Source organism: Pelobates fuscus, chromosome 1, assembly GCF_036172605.1.
Source record: "Pelobates fuscus isolate aPelFus1 chromosome 1, aPelFus1.pri, whole genome shotgun sequence".
In the NCBI taxonomy this organism is placed as follows: domain Eukaryota; kingdom Metazoa; phylum Chordata; class Amphibia; order Anura; family Pelobatidae; genus Pelobates; species Pelobates fuscus.
In genome coordinates this window covers 5,417,823-5,433,727 of record NC_086317.1, presented here as the reverse complement: position 1 = coordinate 5,433,727, position 15,905 = coordinate 5,417,823, and the positions used below count along the sequence as shown (strand labels likewise).

General features: G+C 41.8%; 1 protein-coding gene across 2 annotated transcripts in view; it reads right to left on the bottom strand.

Annotated features, from left to right (window-relative positions):
• The window catches only part of LOC134586343 (butyrophilin-like protein 8), a 38,766-nt gene extending 23,328 nt beyond the window's left edge, over positions 1-15,438 (bottom strand). Inside the window, exon 1 of one of the 2 annotated variants that reach the window (XM_063441821.1) lies at positions 15,351-15,438. The gene's annotated coding sequence lies outside the window, so the exon portion shown is untranslated. Of the gene's footprint in view, positions 1-13,810; positions 13,895-15,350 lie in introns of those variants that run through there. The other variant, XM_063441813.1, reaches the window with a different exon arrangement.
• Positions 15,439-15,905: the final 467 nt, after the last annotated feature.

Below are 15,905 nucleotides of genomic sequence, written 5' to 3'. Positions count from 1 at the left end.
AGCTAACAAGGTGGGACTGAGGGTCTCACAGGTAAGGGCTAACAAGGTGGGACTGAGGGTCTCACAGGTAAGGGCTAACAAGGTGGGACTGAGGGTCTCACAGGTAAGGGCTAATAAGGTGGGAGGTAGACTGAGGGTCTCACAGGTAAGGGCTAACAAGGTGGGACTGAGGGTCTCACAGGTAAGGGCTAACAAGGTGGGACTGAGGGTCTCACAGGTAAGGGCTAACAAGGTGGGACTGAGGGTCTCACAGGTAAGGGCTAACAAGGTGGGATTGAGGGTCTCACAGGTAAGGGCTAAAAAGGTGGGACTGAGGGTCTCACAGGTAAGGGCTAACAAGGTGGGAGGTATACTGAGGGTCTCACAGGTAAGGGCTAACAAGGTGGGAGATAAATGGAGGGTCTCACAGGTAAGGACTAACAAGGTGGGAGGTAGACTGAGGGTCTCACAGGTAAGGGCTAACAAGGTGTGAGGTAGACTGAGGGTCTCACAGGTAAGGGCTAACAAGGTGTGAGGTAGACTGAGGGTCTCACAGATAAGGGCTAACAAGGTGTGAGGTAGACTGAGGGTCTCACTGGTAAGGGCTAACAAGGTGGGAGGTAGACTGAGGGTCTCACAGATAAGGGCTAACAAGGTGGGAGGTAGACTGAGGGTCTCACAGGTAAGGGCTAACAAGGTGGGAGGTAGACTGAGGGTCTCACAGATAAGGGCTAACAAGGTGGGAGGTAGACTGAGGGTCTCACAGATAAGGGCTAACAAGGTGGGAGGTAGACTGAGGGTCTCACAGGCGAGGACTAACAAGGTGGGAGGTAGACTTAGGGTCTCACAGATAAGGGCTAACAGGGTGAGTTGTAGACTGAGGGTCTCACAGATAAGGACTAACAAGGTGGGAGGTAGACTGAGGGTCTCACAGGCGAGGACTAACAAGGTGGGAGGTAGACGGAGGGTCTCACAGGTAAGGGCTAACAGGGTGAGTGGTAGATTGAGGTTTGATAATCTGCCAGCACGCTGATAAAATATATGTATTTGACACTTGAGAGTAATGTTGGTTGATTAGTTCACTTTATTTTAGTATTTTCTCATATACATATATTGTACAAACCACCTCTTTTACAGGTAGGATTTTGTCATTGATCTTGCAGTAACCACAGCCTTCTAGGGTATACAAAGTCCAGGACACATTCAGCTCGGTTTTCCTTTTTTATCTGTAATTGGGTGGCTTTACCACTTACCAATTTTCCAAAAAAAACGAAATCGCTTTGCAATAAACACAATAGTTGTTCTCTCTCCTTCAGCTGTCCTAGCTGGCTTTTTCTCCCTGACTCTGCAGCAGGCTAATCCCTTCTTTTAGAGGCCTGTCTGCTAATTGACCAGCTACAGTGAGTGCCAATTAGTTAATTCTGAAGCTAAATCAAGATTCTGGTCAGTTACACAGCAACTAGTGCTGTTGGAGCATTGGCCCACCCTGCTCTCCAAATGCTCCGCCCCAGGGACCCATACCGGGTTTTGCAGAGCATCCACAATGTATATTGCAAACTTTAACCTCCTTACCTAAGGCATTTAACTAAAAATTCTCTGGCTGCTGTTTAACAAATCAGGCCTGATATATCTTCCATCAAACACTATTCCACTTTTCCGCTCACAATGTATATATATATATATATATATATATATATATATATATATATAAATAATAATAATTATTTTTTTACTTATTATTTTAGATTCTTAATGTCTGGTACATTGCACTTTTATACCTGTGGACGTACACCATATGTTTTGTGGTCAGGGTTGTGTTTACCCCGAGGCAAACAAGGCATTGTCCTGGCTACCTCAGGGCCCCCCAAGCTGGCACCAGCGGAACTTTCTGGGCGGGCAGCGAGGGAGCACTAATCCTCCTGTTCAGCTCCCTCGCACGCACCGCAGTGATGCCAGAGCCGGAATATGGCGGTATCAATACGCAACGCGCGAGGAAGCTGAACAGGAGGATTAGTGATCCCTCACCGACTGCAGTCACCGGCCACCCAGCAGCCCCACTCGACCCCAGGGAAAGCGAGAATCCACCCCAGCATTCATTCCCAAAGGTAGGGAGGCTGGGGGGATTGAATTTTTAAAAGAATGTGAGTGTCTGTTTGTGAGTGTGTGTGTCTGTTAGGGAGTGTGTTACTATGTGTGTGTGTGTGTGTCTGTTAGGGAGTGTGTTACTGTGTGTGTGTGTGTGTGTGTGTGTGTGTGTGTGTGTGTCTGTTAGTGAGTGTGTGTGTCTGTTAGCTAGTGTATGTGTGTCAGTGAAAGTGTGTGTCTGACACTGAGTGTATATGTAGAAGGTGGGGTGGGGGGAGGAGGGGGTGCCTGTGTTTTGTCATGCCTAGGGCAGCACAAAACCAGGATACACCACTGTTAGTGGTATACATATTATAGGTGTCCTTGAAGGCACAGCACTTACTACCTACATTTAGCACCATTTAGACACGTCACTTTGAATATGTTAGATCCATTTGGGGTGAGTGCCATTTAGCATCAGGCTTATAGGTGCCCTCGAAGGCACAGTACTTTGTTATCCAAGTCTAAGACCGTTTAGGTAAGATGCCCTTTTATTAGCAGCCCTCGAAGGCACAGAGCTTAATGTAGTATTGCTAGGCAGTTACCCCATTCCTGTATATACCCTAGTAATCGGGGATGGCTGCAGAGATTCGTATCCACATAGTAATCGGCACACTGCCAGTTTATTCATTATATTCATTATAATCCTGAGTCTTTGCTGAGGGACTGTCGGAGAGTTTATTTTCTCCCTCCTCTGTTACTTTCTGACCAGTATCTAACCAAGTTACCCCCGATAGTTACAATATCCTCCCAGTCACCGGCATAGACAGAGGGAGGAGTTGAAATCAGTATTTATTGTATTTGGGGTAATTTACCCGTCGTGTAAATAAATAAATAGAACTGCATTTTTGGCTTTTTATCCACCATGTAATAAAAGCAAAATTTTAATATTCCTTTTGGATTTTTTTGCTGAAATGAAGTTTCTTTTCTTCTATTTTGATTAGTTTAATCTTAATTCTCACTTCCTCTGCCGTTACAGGAAGTGGTCATTTTCTCTGAAAAACCAACTCTTACAGGTGGAAGCCCATTCTGATATTATCGTGTTTACAGACAGACGAGAGACGTTACTGGCTCAAACCAAACTGCTTAGAACACATTATTATTATTATTGGTATTTATATAGCGCCAACTTATTCCGTAGCGCGTGAAAGGGGGAGATTTAACAATAAATGAGACATTTACAAAATGCTACAGGAACAATAGGTAGATGGGGACCCTGCTCAAACCAGCTTACTTTATCACAGCCCAGCAGCACTCGCTTTATTTACCCAAATACCGGGTATGACGAACTGACACATGACAACACATCAATGTTTACCACCAAACACGTGACAAAATGACAGTGAGGTTTATTACAAGACAAGGACACAACCCAGTCAGGCTTTTAAAAAACAAATGACAAGAAATCGATTTGAGAAGGTGCATTGAGGAAGAGATTGGAAAATTTGTCACAATCGGAACCAGATTTCATAGTTCACTCATTTCTTCCTACATGCAATGCTATAGACACGCTCTTATCTTATCAATTGTAACGGAACCGCTGGCACCCCGACTGGGTACCTTCCGTTGATGGATGCTCCTAGTGCTTCTCGAGGACTCCAAGCACTCCGCCAGACACCATAACCACTGTAGACTCCCACGAACCGCCGCAGCTTGGTTGGGGTCTCGCCATCTCCACCCACTCTGGACCCAAGACCAGGGTCCAGCTTCCAGTAGGTCAACCGAATTCCAGAGAGCAGGAACAGGACCAAGCTCTTAGCAGAGCTTAGTAATTATACCCTGGGGAGTATAGTGATTATAGCAATCCCCAGAGTGTAGTTCTCCAATCCCCCAAACATGAGCCGAACCTTCATGAAGGTACAAGATGATCTCAACTTTTAATGACCACACACTGGCTTTTATGCAAGTCCCCATGCAAGGGGACATCCCACAGGGTGGGACACAATACAACCAATCATTTACAGGAAAACCGTAAAACACACCCAGCACCAACATACAATCCCTCCCCTCTGCCTGTGATATAATTACTGCATACAATGGGTTAATGTAATTTATCACAGGCAGGAAAAATACACTTTTTATACATACACTGTAACTTTAGTCCTTTATGACCGACCGCAAGAACATTTCCCTGCCCAAAACAGTTCCATAGATTTGGGCTGTGCGGTTGGTCTTTTTTATGCATTTAGCTTAGTATAGCAGTGAGTTCAAACTGCCGAACGGGACTTAGTCTCTGCAGCTGAAAGTGTAGGAGAAGGGAACGGTCAGCGGTGTTCGGTGAAATGTGTAGCCGATTTCAGTTCCATGAATTTGGCTGCACATACCGCTGACCTCTATCGAATAAACAAAGATGGACGCAGCCACGTGTTGGTTTGCACGAACGGCGGCCACCCAGCGGTCGGCAATTTACCTACAGCAGGCTCCCAGCCTGGGAGGTAAATTACCTGCACACTTCCACTTCTGGGTGGTCCGCCTGTGTGGTACTTGGTTCAGTAAGCCCCATTTACTGAACCAAGTGGGAGAAAGCCAGGAACACAGTATATTAACAGTCTGGGGACACTGGGGACACCGTCTTAAAGGGGCATTGTCAAACAAAGTCTCAATATGTCCCCAGACGGTTCTTAAAGGGCCATCATGGTCCAATACAAGTCCATAAGCCACAATGCAGTTCTTAAAGGGCCAGCAGCAGCACAATATAAATCCATTAGCCCAAATAATGTTATTAAAGGGCCCAATCTCCCAGGGGCCATAGTCATTCGGAAGGAGGCTGGCAATCAGCTCCTCCAACAGCCAGGGGAAAAGGGCAGCTTGTCACCTAACAATCCAGTGACAAAAGGCGTTTTGTCACATCAATATATTGCTTTCATTCTATTTTTGACTGCACTTTTTAAAGGATTGTTTAACAATTATCTTTCATCTCAATAAAGACAAACATTATTTGAGGCAAATAACGTGAGAGTAATGGTGAGAGCAAATAAAATACTAGATAACAATAAATGAGAGGCAATATTACCATATATAACTGTCTGTTGGGCTTGTCCTAAAACAATAGAATAAAGGACATAGTATAGCCTGTAAAACAGAACATATAAATAATAAATATAAAAATGCCCACTCACGTGGTGCTGAGCCGTTTGAAAGTGGCTCAGACTATCAGCGCCTTGTAAAATTATATTGGAGACTGTAATGCCGGAAGCAGGTTTTTCAATGCATAAATTCCGTCTTGTAAAATCATCAGACTGGAAAAGCAGGTAAATGAAAAAAACTTTTATTGCTAAAAACACAGCATAAAAAACTCGTCCCCCAATTGCACTAACGCGTTTCGACCGATAATGGTCTTTTTCAAAGTGCTACATGCTTCATCAAACTTTACATTTAAATATGCTACATTTTGGCGACAAAGTTCATGTTCCGTTTCATTTCCGGTTCCGGTTTTCGGGTCTTGCTGACTTCCTGTTTCCGGTCACGTTACGTGTCAGGGTCCATTTCCGGGTCAGCGGCAAAAGGCATCCCTGCATCTTTGTTTACTTCCGGTCTCGGGCAGATGATAGAGACAGCTTTGCGCATGTCCATTAAAGGAAAATGTCTATACTTCGTAGAAAACTAGTTCTTTACATGATAAAACGGAACATGAACTTTGGCGCCAAAATGTAGCATATTTAAATGTAAAGTTTGATGAAGCATGTAGCACTTTGAAAAAGACCATTATCGGTCGAAACGCGTTAGTGCAATTGGGGGACGAGTTTTTTATGCTGTGTTTTTAGCAATAAAAGTTTTTTTCATTTACCTGCTTTTCCAGTCTGATGATTTTACAAGACGGAATTTATGCATTGAAAAACCTGCTTCCGGCATTACAGTCTCCAATATAATTTTACAAGGCGCTGATAGTCTGAGCCACTTTCAAACGGCTCAGCACCACGTGAGTGGGCATTTTTATATTTATTATTTATATGTTCTGTTTTACAGGCTATACTATGTCCTTTATTCTATTGTTTTAGGACAAGCCCAACAGACAGTTATATATGGTAATATTGCCTCTCATTTATTGTTATCTAGTATTTTATTTGCTCTCACCATTACTCTCACGTTATTTGCATTATATTTATTTGGTGTGTTTTGGAGTGATTCACATCTGTGGTGATTTGAGCATTTGCTCTCGACTCCTTTACCTTTTCTGTATTTTTTATATATAAACATTATTTGAGACCTTATAAATAATATATAAAGACAGGAAATAGATCGAATACCAGCCAAGGTGACATGGTTTGATCTGCTACATTTATCCATAAAATTACTTGTTTTTCTAGAAATGTGTCTATTAGGAGCCACTTTTACAGGGTTATTCACTAAACACCAGGTTTTAAAACCAAAATCCATTAATATTAATAACAGCCTGGGGGCAGCACCAAGGCCCAAGAAATAGTTCATAGTCACCAAAGAAAGGTCCAGGCTCTCAAAGGCTTAGAGGGGCATTTTTATTAGAACTACACGGTCCACCAGCAAGCTTTCTTTAAAGACTATAAACACCAGGTTCTGTCTGAATGGCCAGCAACCACATATAAGTGGTAATAAATAAATAATAACAATCGCATGGGAGTCGATAAGACTTACATATTGCACCTCCATATTCCCCCACCCACCATTCGGCATATCCACTAAACATTAAAAAACAGCGACTAGAAAAGGACACATCCATTGGGGCTAGGGCTTGTGAAATAACCAACCAATCAGAACGCTCTGACTGCCAGGTGTTGAGAGAAGTGAGCTTTGGCTTTCAGAGCGCTCTGATTGGATGGGAAATGTTCTCACTCTTTTCAGTTGCTGTCATTGCATGGGACCGCCTATAGAGGGCCTTCCCCGCTGTCAGCGTTGGAAATTATGGATTCTATTTGGCCTTTTTGGGGCAGAAGAATGAGAAGAAAGTATACACGGTAAGTATACACGGTAGGTATACACTGTAGGTATACACGGTAAGTATACACTGTAGGTATACACGGTAAGTATACACGGTAGGTATACACGGTAGGTATACACGGTAGGTATACACTGTAGGTATACACGGTAAGTATACACGGTAAGTATACACGGTAGGTTTACACGGTAGGTATACACTGTAGGTATACACTGTAGGTATACACGGTAAGTATACACTGTAGGTATACACGGTAAGTATACACGGTATGTATACACGGTAAGTATACACGGTATGTATACACGGTAAGTATACACGGTAGGTATACACGGTAGGTATACACGGTAGGTATACACTGTAGGTATACACTGTAGGCATACACGGTAAGTATACACGGTAAGTATACATGGTAAGTATATACGGTAAGTATAAACGGTAGGTATACACGGTAAGTATACACGGTAGGTATACACGGTATGTATACACGGTAGGTATACACGGTAGGTATACACGGTAGGTATACACTGTAGGTATACACGGTAGGTATACACGGTAGGTATACACTGTAGGTATACACTGTAGGCATACACGGTAAGTATACACGGTAAGTATATACGGTAAGTATAAACGGTAGGTATACACGGTAAGTATACACGGTAAGTATACACGGTAGGTATACACGGTAGGTATACACGGTATGTATACACGGTAGGTATACACGGTAAGTATACACGGTAGGTATACACGGTAGGTATACACGGTAAGTATACACGGTAGGTATACACGGTAAGTATACACGGTATGTATACACGGTAAGTATACACGGTAGGTATACACGGTAGGTATACACGGTAGGTATACACGGTAGGTATACACTGTAAGTATACACGGTAGGTATACACGGTAAGTATACACGGTAGGTATACACGGTAGGTATACACGGTAAGTATACACGGTAGGTATACACGGTAGGTATACACGGTAAGTATACACGGTATGTATACACGGTAAGTATACACGGTAGGTATACACGGTAGGTATACACGGTAGGTATACACGGTAGGTATACACTGTAAGTATACACGGTAGGTATACACGGTAAGTATACACGGTAGGTATACACGGTAGGTATACACGGTAGGTATACACGGTAAGTATACACGGTAAGTATACACGGTAGGTATACACGGTAGGTATACACGGTAGGTATACACGGTAAGTATACACGGTAGGTATACACGGTAAGTATACACGGTAAGTATACACGGTAGGTATACACGGTAGGTATACACGGTAGGTATACACGGTAGGTATACACGGTAAGTATACACGGTAGGTATACACGGTAGGTATACACGGTAGGTATACACGGTAGGTATACACGGTAGGTATACACTGTAAGTATACACGGTAGGTATACACGGTAAGTATACACGGTAGGTATACACGGTAGGTATACACGGTAAGTATACACGGTAGGTATACACGGTAGGTATACACGGTAAGTATACACGGTAGGTATACACGGTAGGTATACACGGTAGGTATACACTGTAAGTATACACGGTAGGTATACACGGTAAGTATACACGGTAGGTATACACGGTACGTATACACGGTAGGTATACACGGTAAGTATACACGGTAAGTATACACGGTAGGTATACACGGTAGGTATACACGGTAGGTATACACGGTAAGTATACACGGTAGGTATACACGGTAAGTATACACGGTAAGTATACACGGTAGGTATACACGGTAGGTATACACGGTAAGTATACACGGTAGGTATACACGGTAGGTATACACGGTAGGTATACACGGTAAGTATACACGGTAAGTATACACGGTATGTATACACGGTAAGTATACACGGTATGTATACACGGTAAGTATACACGGTAGGTATACACGGTAGGTATATATGGTAAGTATCCATGGTAAGTATACATGGTAGGTATATATGGTAAGTATACATGGTAAGTATATATGATAAGTATACCTGGTAGGTATACATGGTAAGTATACATGGTAGGTATATATGGTAAGTATACATGGTAAGTATACATGGGAAGTATACACGGTAGGTATACACGGTAGGTATATATGGTAAGTATCCATGGTAAGTATACATGGTAGGTATATGTGGTAGGTATACATGGTAAGTATATATGATAAGTATACCTGGTAGGTATACATGGTAAGTATACATGGTAGGTATATATGGTAGGTATACATGGTAAGTATACATGGTAAGTATACATGGTAGGTATATATGGTAAGTATATAGATTTTTACAAGTTCTGGATTTTTTTTAACCCTTCACTATTATTAGGTTGAAGGGGGTAGGTAGGCCTTCATTTTACCGAGGCGTGTGGCTAAGGGATTGGAGATGCAACCTACTGACATAGTTAGTAATCTAGATTGGAAAAAGACTCAAGCCCACCTTTAAAACACAGATTTCTATGCTGCTGATCTAAAAGAAGTAAAAAAATGTCAATGATGATAATAATAATTGACACTATAATAATAAATTGACTTTATAATAATAATAAAAATAACATTGACAATATAATAATAATAATAATAATAGATTGACTGTATACTAATAATAATAATAATAATAATAATAATAATTGACACTATAATAATTAACTATATTATAATAATATATTGACACTATAATAATAATTGACAATATAATAATAATAATAATAATAATAAATTGAATATATATAATTTATTGACACAATAATAATAATAGACAATATAATAATAAATTAACAATAATAATAATAATAATAATAATAAGAAAAATAGATTGACAATTTAATAATAGATTGAAAATTTAATAATATATTGACACAATAATAATAATAGATTGACTTTATAATAATAATATATTGACACAATAATAATAATAATAATAATAATAAATTAACTCTATAATAATTATAATAATAGATTGACTATATAATAATAATGATGATGATAGTGATATATTGACACTATAATAATAATAAAAAGGAGCAAGGGAAGGAAGCACAAGGTAGGGTGAGAAATGGACAAAGCACCAGGGGGAAGATCCACATAGAGGGGAAGGGGAGAAAGAGATACACAAAAGAAGATGGGGAAGACCAGCCCTGGTCCTACTTTAAACCTCTACCATGCATCAAGGGGAAGAGCTGCTACGAATAACCCCAGGGAACCCCAGGGAACTAAATGCTATATGGAGAAGCATTTAACTTATCTTACTTAATTATTTACTTTTCTATTTCTAGCTCCTATTCTTTCCATCTCTTTAATCCTGTACGGAAGATTCTGCGTTAATAAAATGATGTCTATGTGCAGTGCCCCCTATGGCTTGTCAGGGCACTATTAATATATTGTCAATATTACCAGCACAGACAGAATTCCTCTCTGTGACCCTGTCTTTCCAATCTGTTATAAAGTGATGTTTAAATGTGTTCTATTGGCGGAATTGCATCATAGAATGTGAGAATGCCGCCATTTTGGTAGTTCGATGTCACGAAGGGCGCACACATCAATGTGCCAGATGGAGTTTCCCATTGTAGGAGGAAATCACAGGAGTGTGTGTACCGCCATGGTGAATGGAAAATAACTATCATTGCATCATTAATAAGCACTGCAATCTTGGAGATGGCAGGAAAGGATTGAATTATGTCAGAAACCAGAAGTATCGCCATCTTATTGGTGGTGATTTACATCCGGTTTGGGCTATATATGGAAAAGGGGTGGGTTAAGGTAATTGACACACCTGTATCAAATGATTAGGATGATTATCAAAATGATAACTTGTGGGTGTGTGTGCGAGAATGCGTATTACATTACATGCGTATGTGTGACACCCATATCGTCAGAATGATTGACAGTGTCACATCCCACCCATTGCAATCTCACGTGGTCGCATAGCGATACGTCATCAATGACGAAAATTACTTCAACATCCTGGATTGGCCAATTCACATTTAAATACCGGGGGGTTTTGGGCGGGAATTTTCAGCCCCTGACGAAGGAGCCTCGTACTCCGAAACGCGCGTCGGGTTTTCTCTGGGATTCCCTCTATTCACTCGAGCACTTCACTATGCACGAGGGAATGCTCCTGACACCTTCACTTTTGCTTTTTTCGTTAACTTAAATGTTTATCTTCTATGGAGCAATACTAGGGTAGTGGCAGTATTTTAAGGGAACAGTGGCTAGTTAGCTTATTTATCATAGAACACCCACGAAGGTGTTAAGAGGAGATCATAGGAGATTAGAATCGTGGGGATTCTCAGGGGTTTTTCCCTATGCATTACCCCAACCACCGTTTATATTCTATTACACCTACTGCTCTGAATACACTAGCAAGCTATCTACAAGCTATTCAATAACAGCTATTTCGTTTTCACGACTATGCTATACGGTTTCCTCTATTGCCCTACCTATCTATCCATAATAAGATACTAAGGTACTATATTATTTTTTGTCTCCTCTGTGGATCATTTTTATGTGATATACCTCACTGTAGTAGCTTCCAGTATACCTCAATAGAGATCTGGACACTAAGACAGATCCACATAGGATTTCAGGGTTATAAGCATTTTAGAGACACTGAAACATTGTATCCTCTCTACAGTTCAGTTAATACAGTTGCAGTGTATCACTGTTTATGCTTGGATACATGGTTACACAGTGCCTATAATATCATTATATGCTTTCCCTGTAGGAATTACCTTTTTCCAACTTTTGACAGTCTTTTGACATAACTGTGATATCAGTTGGCGTTTTTTCTACTATCATTACCAGATTTATTGGGAGCACCCCCTTCTCTTAAGGGGAGCTATCCAATTATTATATTTTTGTATCTTTAACTTAACCCCTTAAGGACCAAACTTCTGGAATAAAAGGGAATCATGACGTGTCACACATGTCATGTGTCCTTAAGGGGTTAAACATTCGGGTTCAAGCCCATACTTAGGTGGAACTGGTACCACCATCCTGACCTCTTTTCCATAGTCTCTGACTCAACAGTTGCTGATCAGGGACTAAGGGAATCAATATATATCTTTTTTCTATTCATTATACCAACAGACCCCCACATTACATTATACCGACAGACCCCCAGATCCCTATATTACATTATACCGACAGACCCCCAGATTCCCACATTACATTATACCAACAGACCCCCAGATCCCTATATTACATTATACCGACAGACCCCCAGATTCCCACATTACATTATACCAACAGACCCCCAGATTCCCACATTACATTATACCGACAGACCCCCACATTACATGATACTGGCAGACACCAACATTACATTATACCGACCGACCCCCAGACCCCAACATTACATTATACCAACAGACCCCCCCATTACATTATACCGACAGACCCCCACATTACATTATACCGACAGACCCCCAGATCCCTATATTACATTATACCGACAGACCCCCACATTACATGATACAGACAGACCCCCACATTACATTATACAGACAGACCCCCAGACTCCCACATTACATGATACCAACCGACCCCCAGACCCCAACATTACATTATACCGACAGGCCCCCAGATCCCTATATTACATTATACCGACAGACCCCCACATTACATGATACTGGCAGACCCCCACATTACATTATACCAACCGACCCCCAGACCCCAACATTACATTATACCGACAGACCCCCAGACCCCAACATTACATGATACTGGCAGACCCCCAGGTCCCCACATTACATGATACTGGCAGACCCCCACATTACATTATACCGACAGACCCCCAGACCCCCACATTACATTATACCGACAGACCCCCAGACCCCAACATTACATGATACTGGCAGACCCCCAGGTCCCCACATTACATGATACTGGCAGACCCCCACATTACATTATACCGACAGACCCCCAGACCCCAACATTACATGATACTGGCAGACCCCCAGGTCCCCACATTACATGATACTGGCAGACCCCCACATTACATTATACCGACAGACCCCCAGACCCCCACATTACATTATACCGACAGACCCCCACATTACATTATACCGACAGACCCCCAGGTCCCTATATTACATGATACGGACAGACCCCCTGGTACTATGGTAACCATGCTGATAGCTAGATGCATTAAATACACACAGCCTGTATAAGAAATTCAGACAGGACTAATAGGAAGTCAGATTGGGTTTGTACCAGCAGACAGCTGCCAAACAGAGCTGACAACAACTCCTTGACCCTCAGCCGGCCTGCGTACCGTCACAGCCTGACGGCTTATTCGCTATTAGTAAAGTGCGCTATACGTATGGGAGCAGCAAAGAAAGGAAGTGCTGATAGTTGGGACACATTATACACTTCTATACCTAAAACAGCAAGTGATTATAATTACATTATTTATATATAGCACCAACATATTCCACAGTGCTGTACAATAGGTAAATAAGACAAACATTTAATTCTAACAAAACGTGATTAATGTCCTGGGACAGCAGCTCTAAACTCGTTTGTTTCCTTGCATTTTAGTGAAGCTAACTTTGCTGTTTTGGGACGGTAAGGAGATCAAAGTATGAGTCTCCGTGTCAGAAATAAAGTGATGGGAGTTGCAGTCCAGCATTAGCTGTAAGTTTAGGTGTTAGGGCTATGTCAGTCACCGTAAGGCAGACGGTGGAGGGGACTTTAATGTTAGAAATCCTGGGCCCTGTCTTGACCCTCTCTGCCCCCCACCCACCATCACCACTTCCACAACACCACTCCGCGTCAGGGACTTACAGAAACCTGTATTCCTAGAGAGGCTTTTCCAGTACGTGAGCCTCGGCCATGCAGTTAAAGTCAGCATAAAGAGCGTTACTTCACTTTCACTTTCATTTCTGTGTCACCGATTAGAACACAGTAACACAGCACCTCCCTCTTTAACCGCCCTAACAGAGACTATCTGATCCCCCATCACACAAATAGCAACTATTACACTACCCAACAGAAAGTGGCAATGGCTAACAGGGATATAGAAAGGGTAGTAGATACCTGGAATAGCCTTTCAGTGGGAGCAGTAACAGTGATATAGAAAGGGTAGTAGATACCTGGAATAGCCTTTCAGTGGGAGCAGTAACAGTGATATAGAAAGGGTAGTAGATACCTGGAATAGGTTTCCAGTGGGAGCAGTAACAGTGATATAGAAAGGGTAGTAGATACCTGGAATAGCCTCCCAGTGGGAGCAGTAACAGTGATATAGAAAGGGTAGTATATACCTGGAATAGCCTCCCAGTGGGAGCAGTAACAGTGATATAGAAAGGGTAGTAGATACCTGGAATAGCCTTCCAGTGGAAGCAGTTACAGTGATATAGAAAGGGTAGTAGATACCAGGAATAGCCTTCCAGTGGGAGCAGTAACAGTGATATAGGAAGCGTAGTAGATACCTGGAATAGCCTTCCAGTGGGAGCAGTAACAGTGATATAGAAAGGGTAGTAGATACCTGGAATAGCCTTCCAGTGGGAGCAGTAACAGTGATATAGAAAGGGTAGTAGATACCTGGAATAGCCTTCCAGTGGGGGCAGAAACAGTGATATAGAAAGGGTAGTAGATACCTGGAATAGCCTTCCAGTGGGAGCGGTAACAGTGATATAGAAAGGGTAGTAGATACCAGGAATAGCCTTCCAGTGGGAGCAGTAACAGTGATATAGAAAGGGTAGTAGATACCTGGAATAGCCTTCCAGTGGGAGCAGTAACAGTGATATAGAAAGGGTAGTAGATACCTTGAATAGCCTTCCAGTGGGAGCAGTAACAGTGATATAGAAAGGGTAGTAGATACCTGGAATAGCCTTCCAGTGGGAGCGGTAACAGTGTTATAGAAAGGGTAGTAGATACCTGGAATAGCCTTCCAGTGGGAGCAGTAACAGAGATATAGAAAGGGTAGTAGACACCTGGAATAGCCTTCCAGTGGGACCAGTAACAGTGATATAGAAAGGGTAGTAGATACCTGGAATAGCCTTCCAGTGGGAGCAGTAACAGAGATATAGAAAGGGTAGTAGACACCTGGAATAGCCTTCCAGTGGAAGCAGTAACAGTGATATAGAAAGGGTAGTAGATGGCTGGAATATCCTTCCAGTGGGAGCATTAACAGCGATATAGAAAGGGTAGTAGATACATGGAATAGCCTTCCATTGGGAGCATTAACAGCGATATAGAAAGGGTAGTAGATACATGGAATAGCCTTCCATTGGGAGCAGTAACAGTGATATAGAAAGGGTAGTAGATACCTGGAATAGCCTCCCAGTGGGAGCAGTAACAGTGATATAGAAAGGGTAGTAGATACCTGGAATAGCCTCCCAGTGGGAGCAGTAATCTCCACCAGCACAGTATCTGCGTTTGGAAGTATTAGGGAAGTACGGTTTGTTGTTGTGTTTTCATACTAAACCCAATGATATGCTATTTGTTAGCAACAGATGATGCTGAATTTTTCTGATTTTTCATTGGACGCTCATTATATGTATATGTATCACCCTGTTATTTCCTTCTGATTGGCCGTATTAATGATGATAGTTATAATGTAAAGTAGCAACGTAGATTATTATATTAGAATTAAAATAAGTTACACAGCACTATTAAGCAGAGAGGTAGCAACACTTAAAAGACAAATTAACCCTCAAAATATAAAGAATACAAAAATCACAGGAAGTCAAAAAATTATCTTGATTGGAGATGTAAATCCAATTTCAAAGAGAAACACAGTGTTTATGGTGTAAATCCGGCAGATATATGGTATAGATTTTAATAAAGGCACACTCACGTGTTAAAGAGCTATCCGCCCAACTCAGTATTAAAAGACAGCCACTAGAGGTGCTTCCAGGAGTTTGCCGGACTTTAGGCC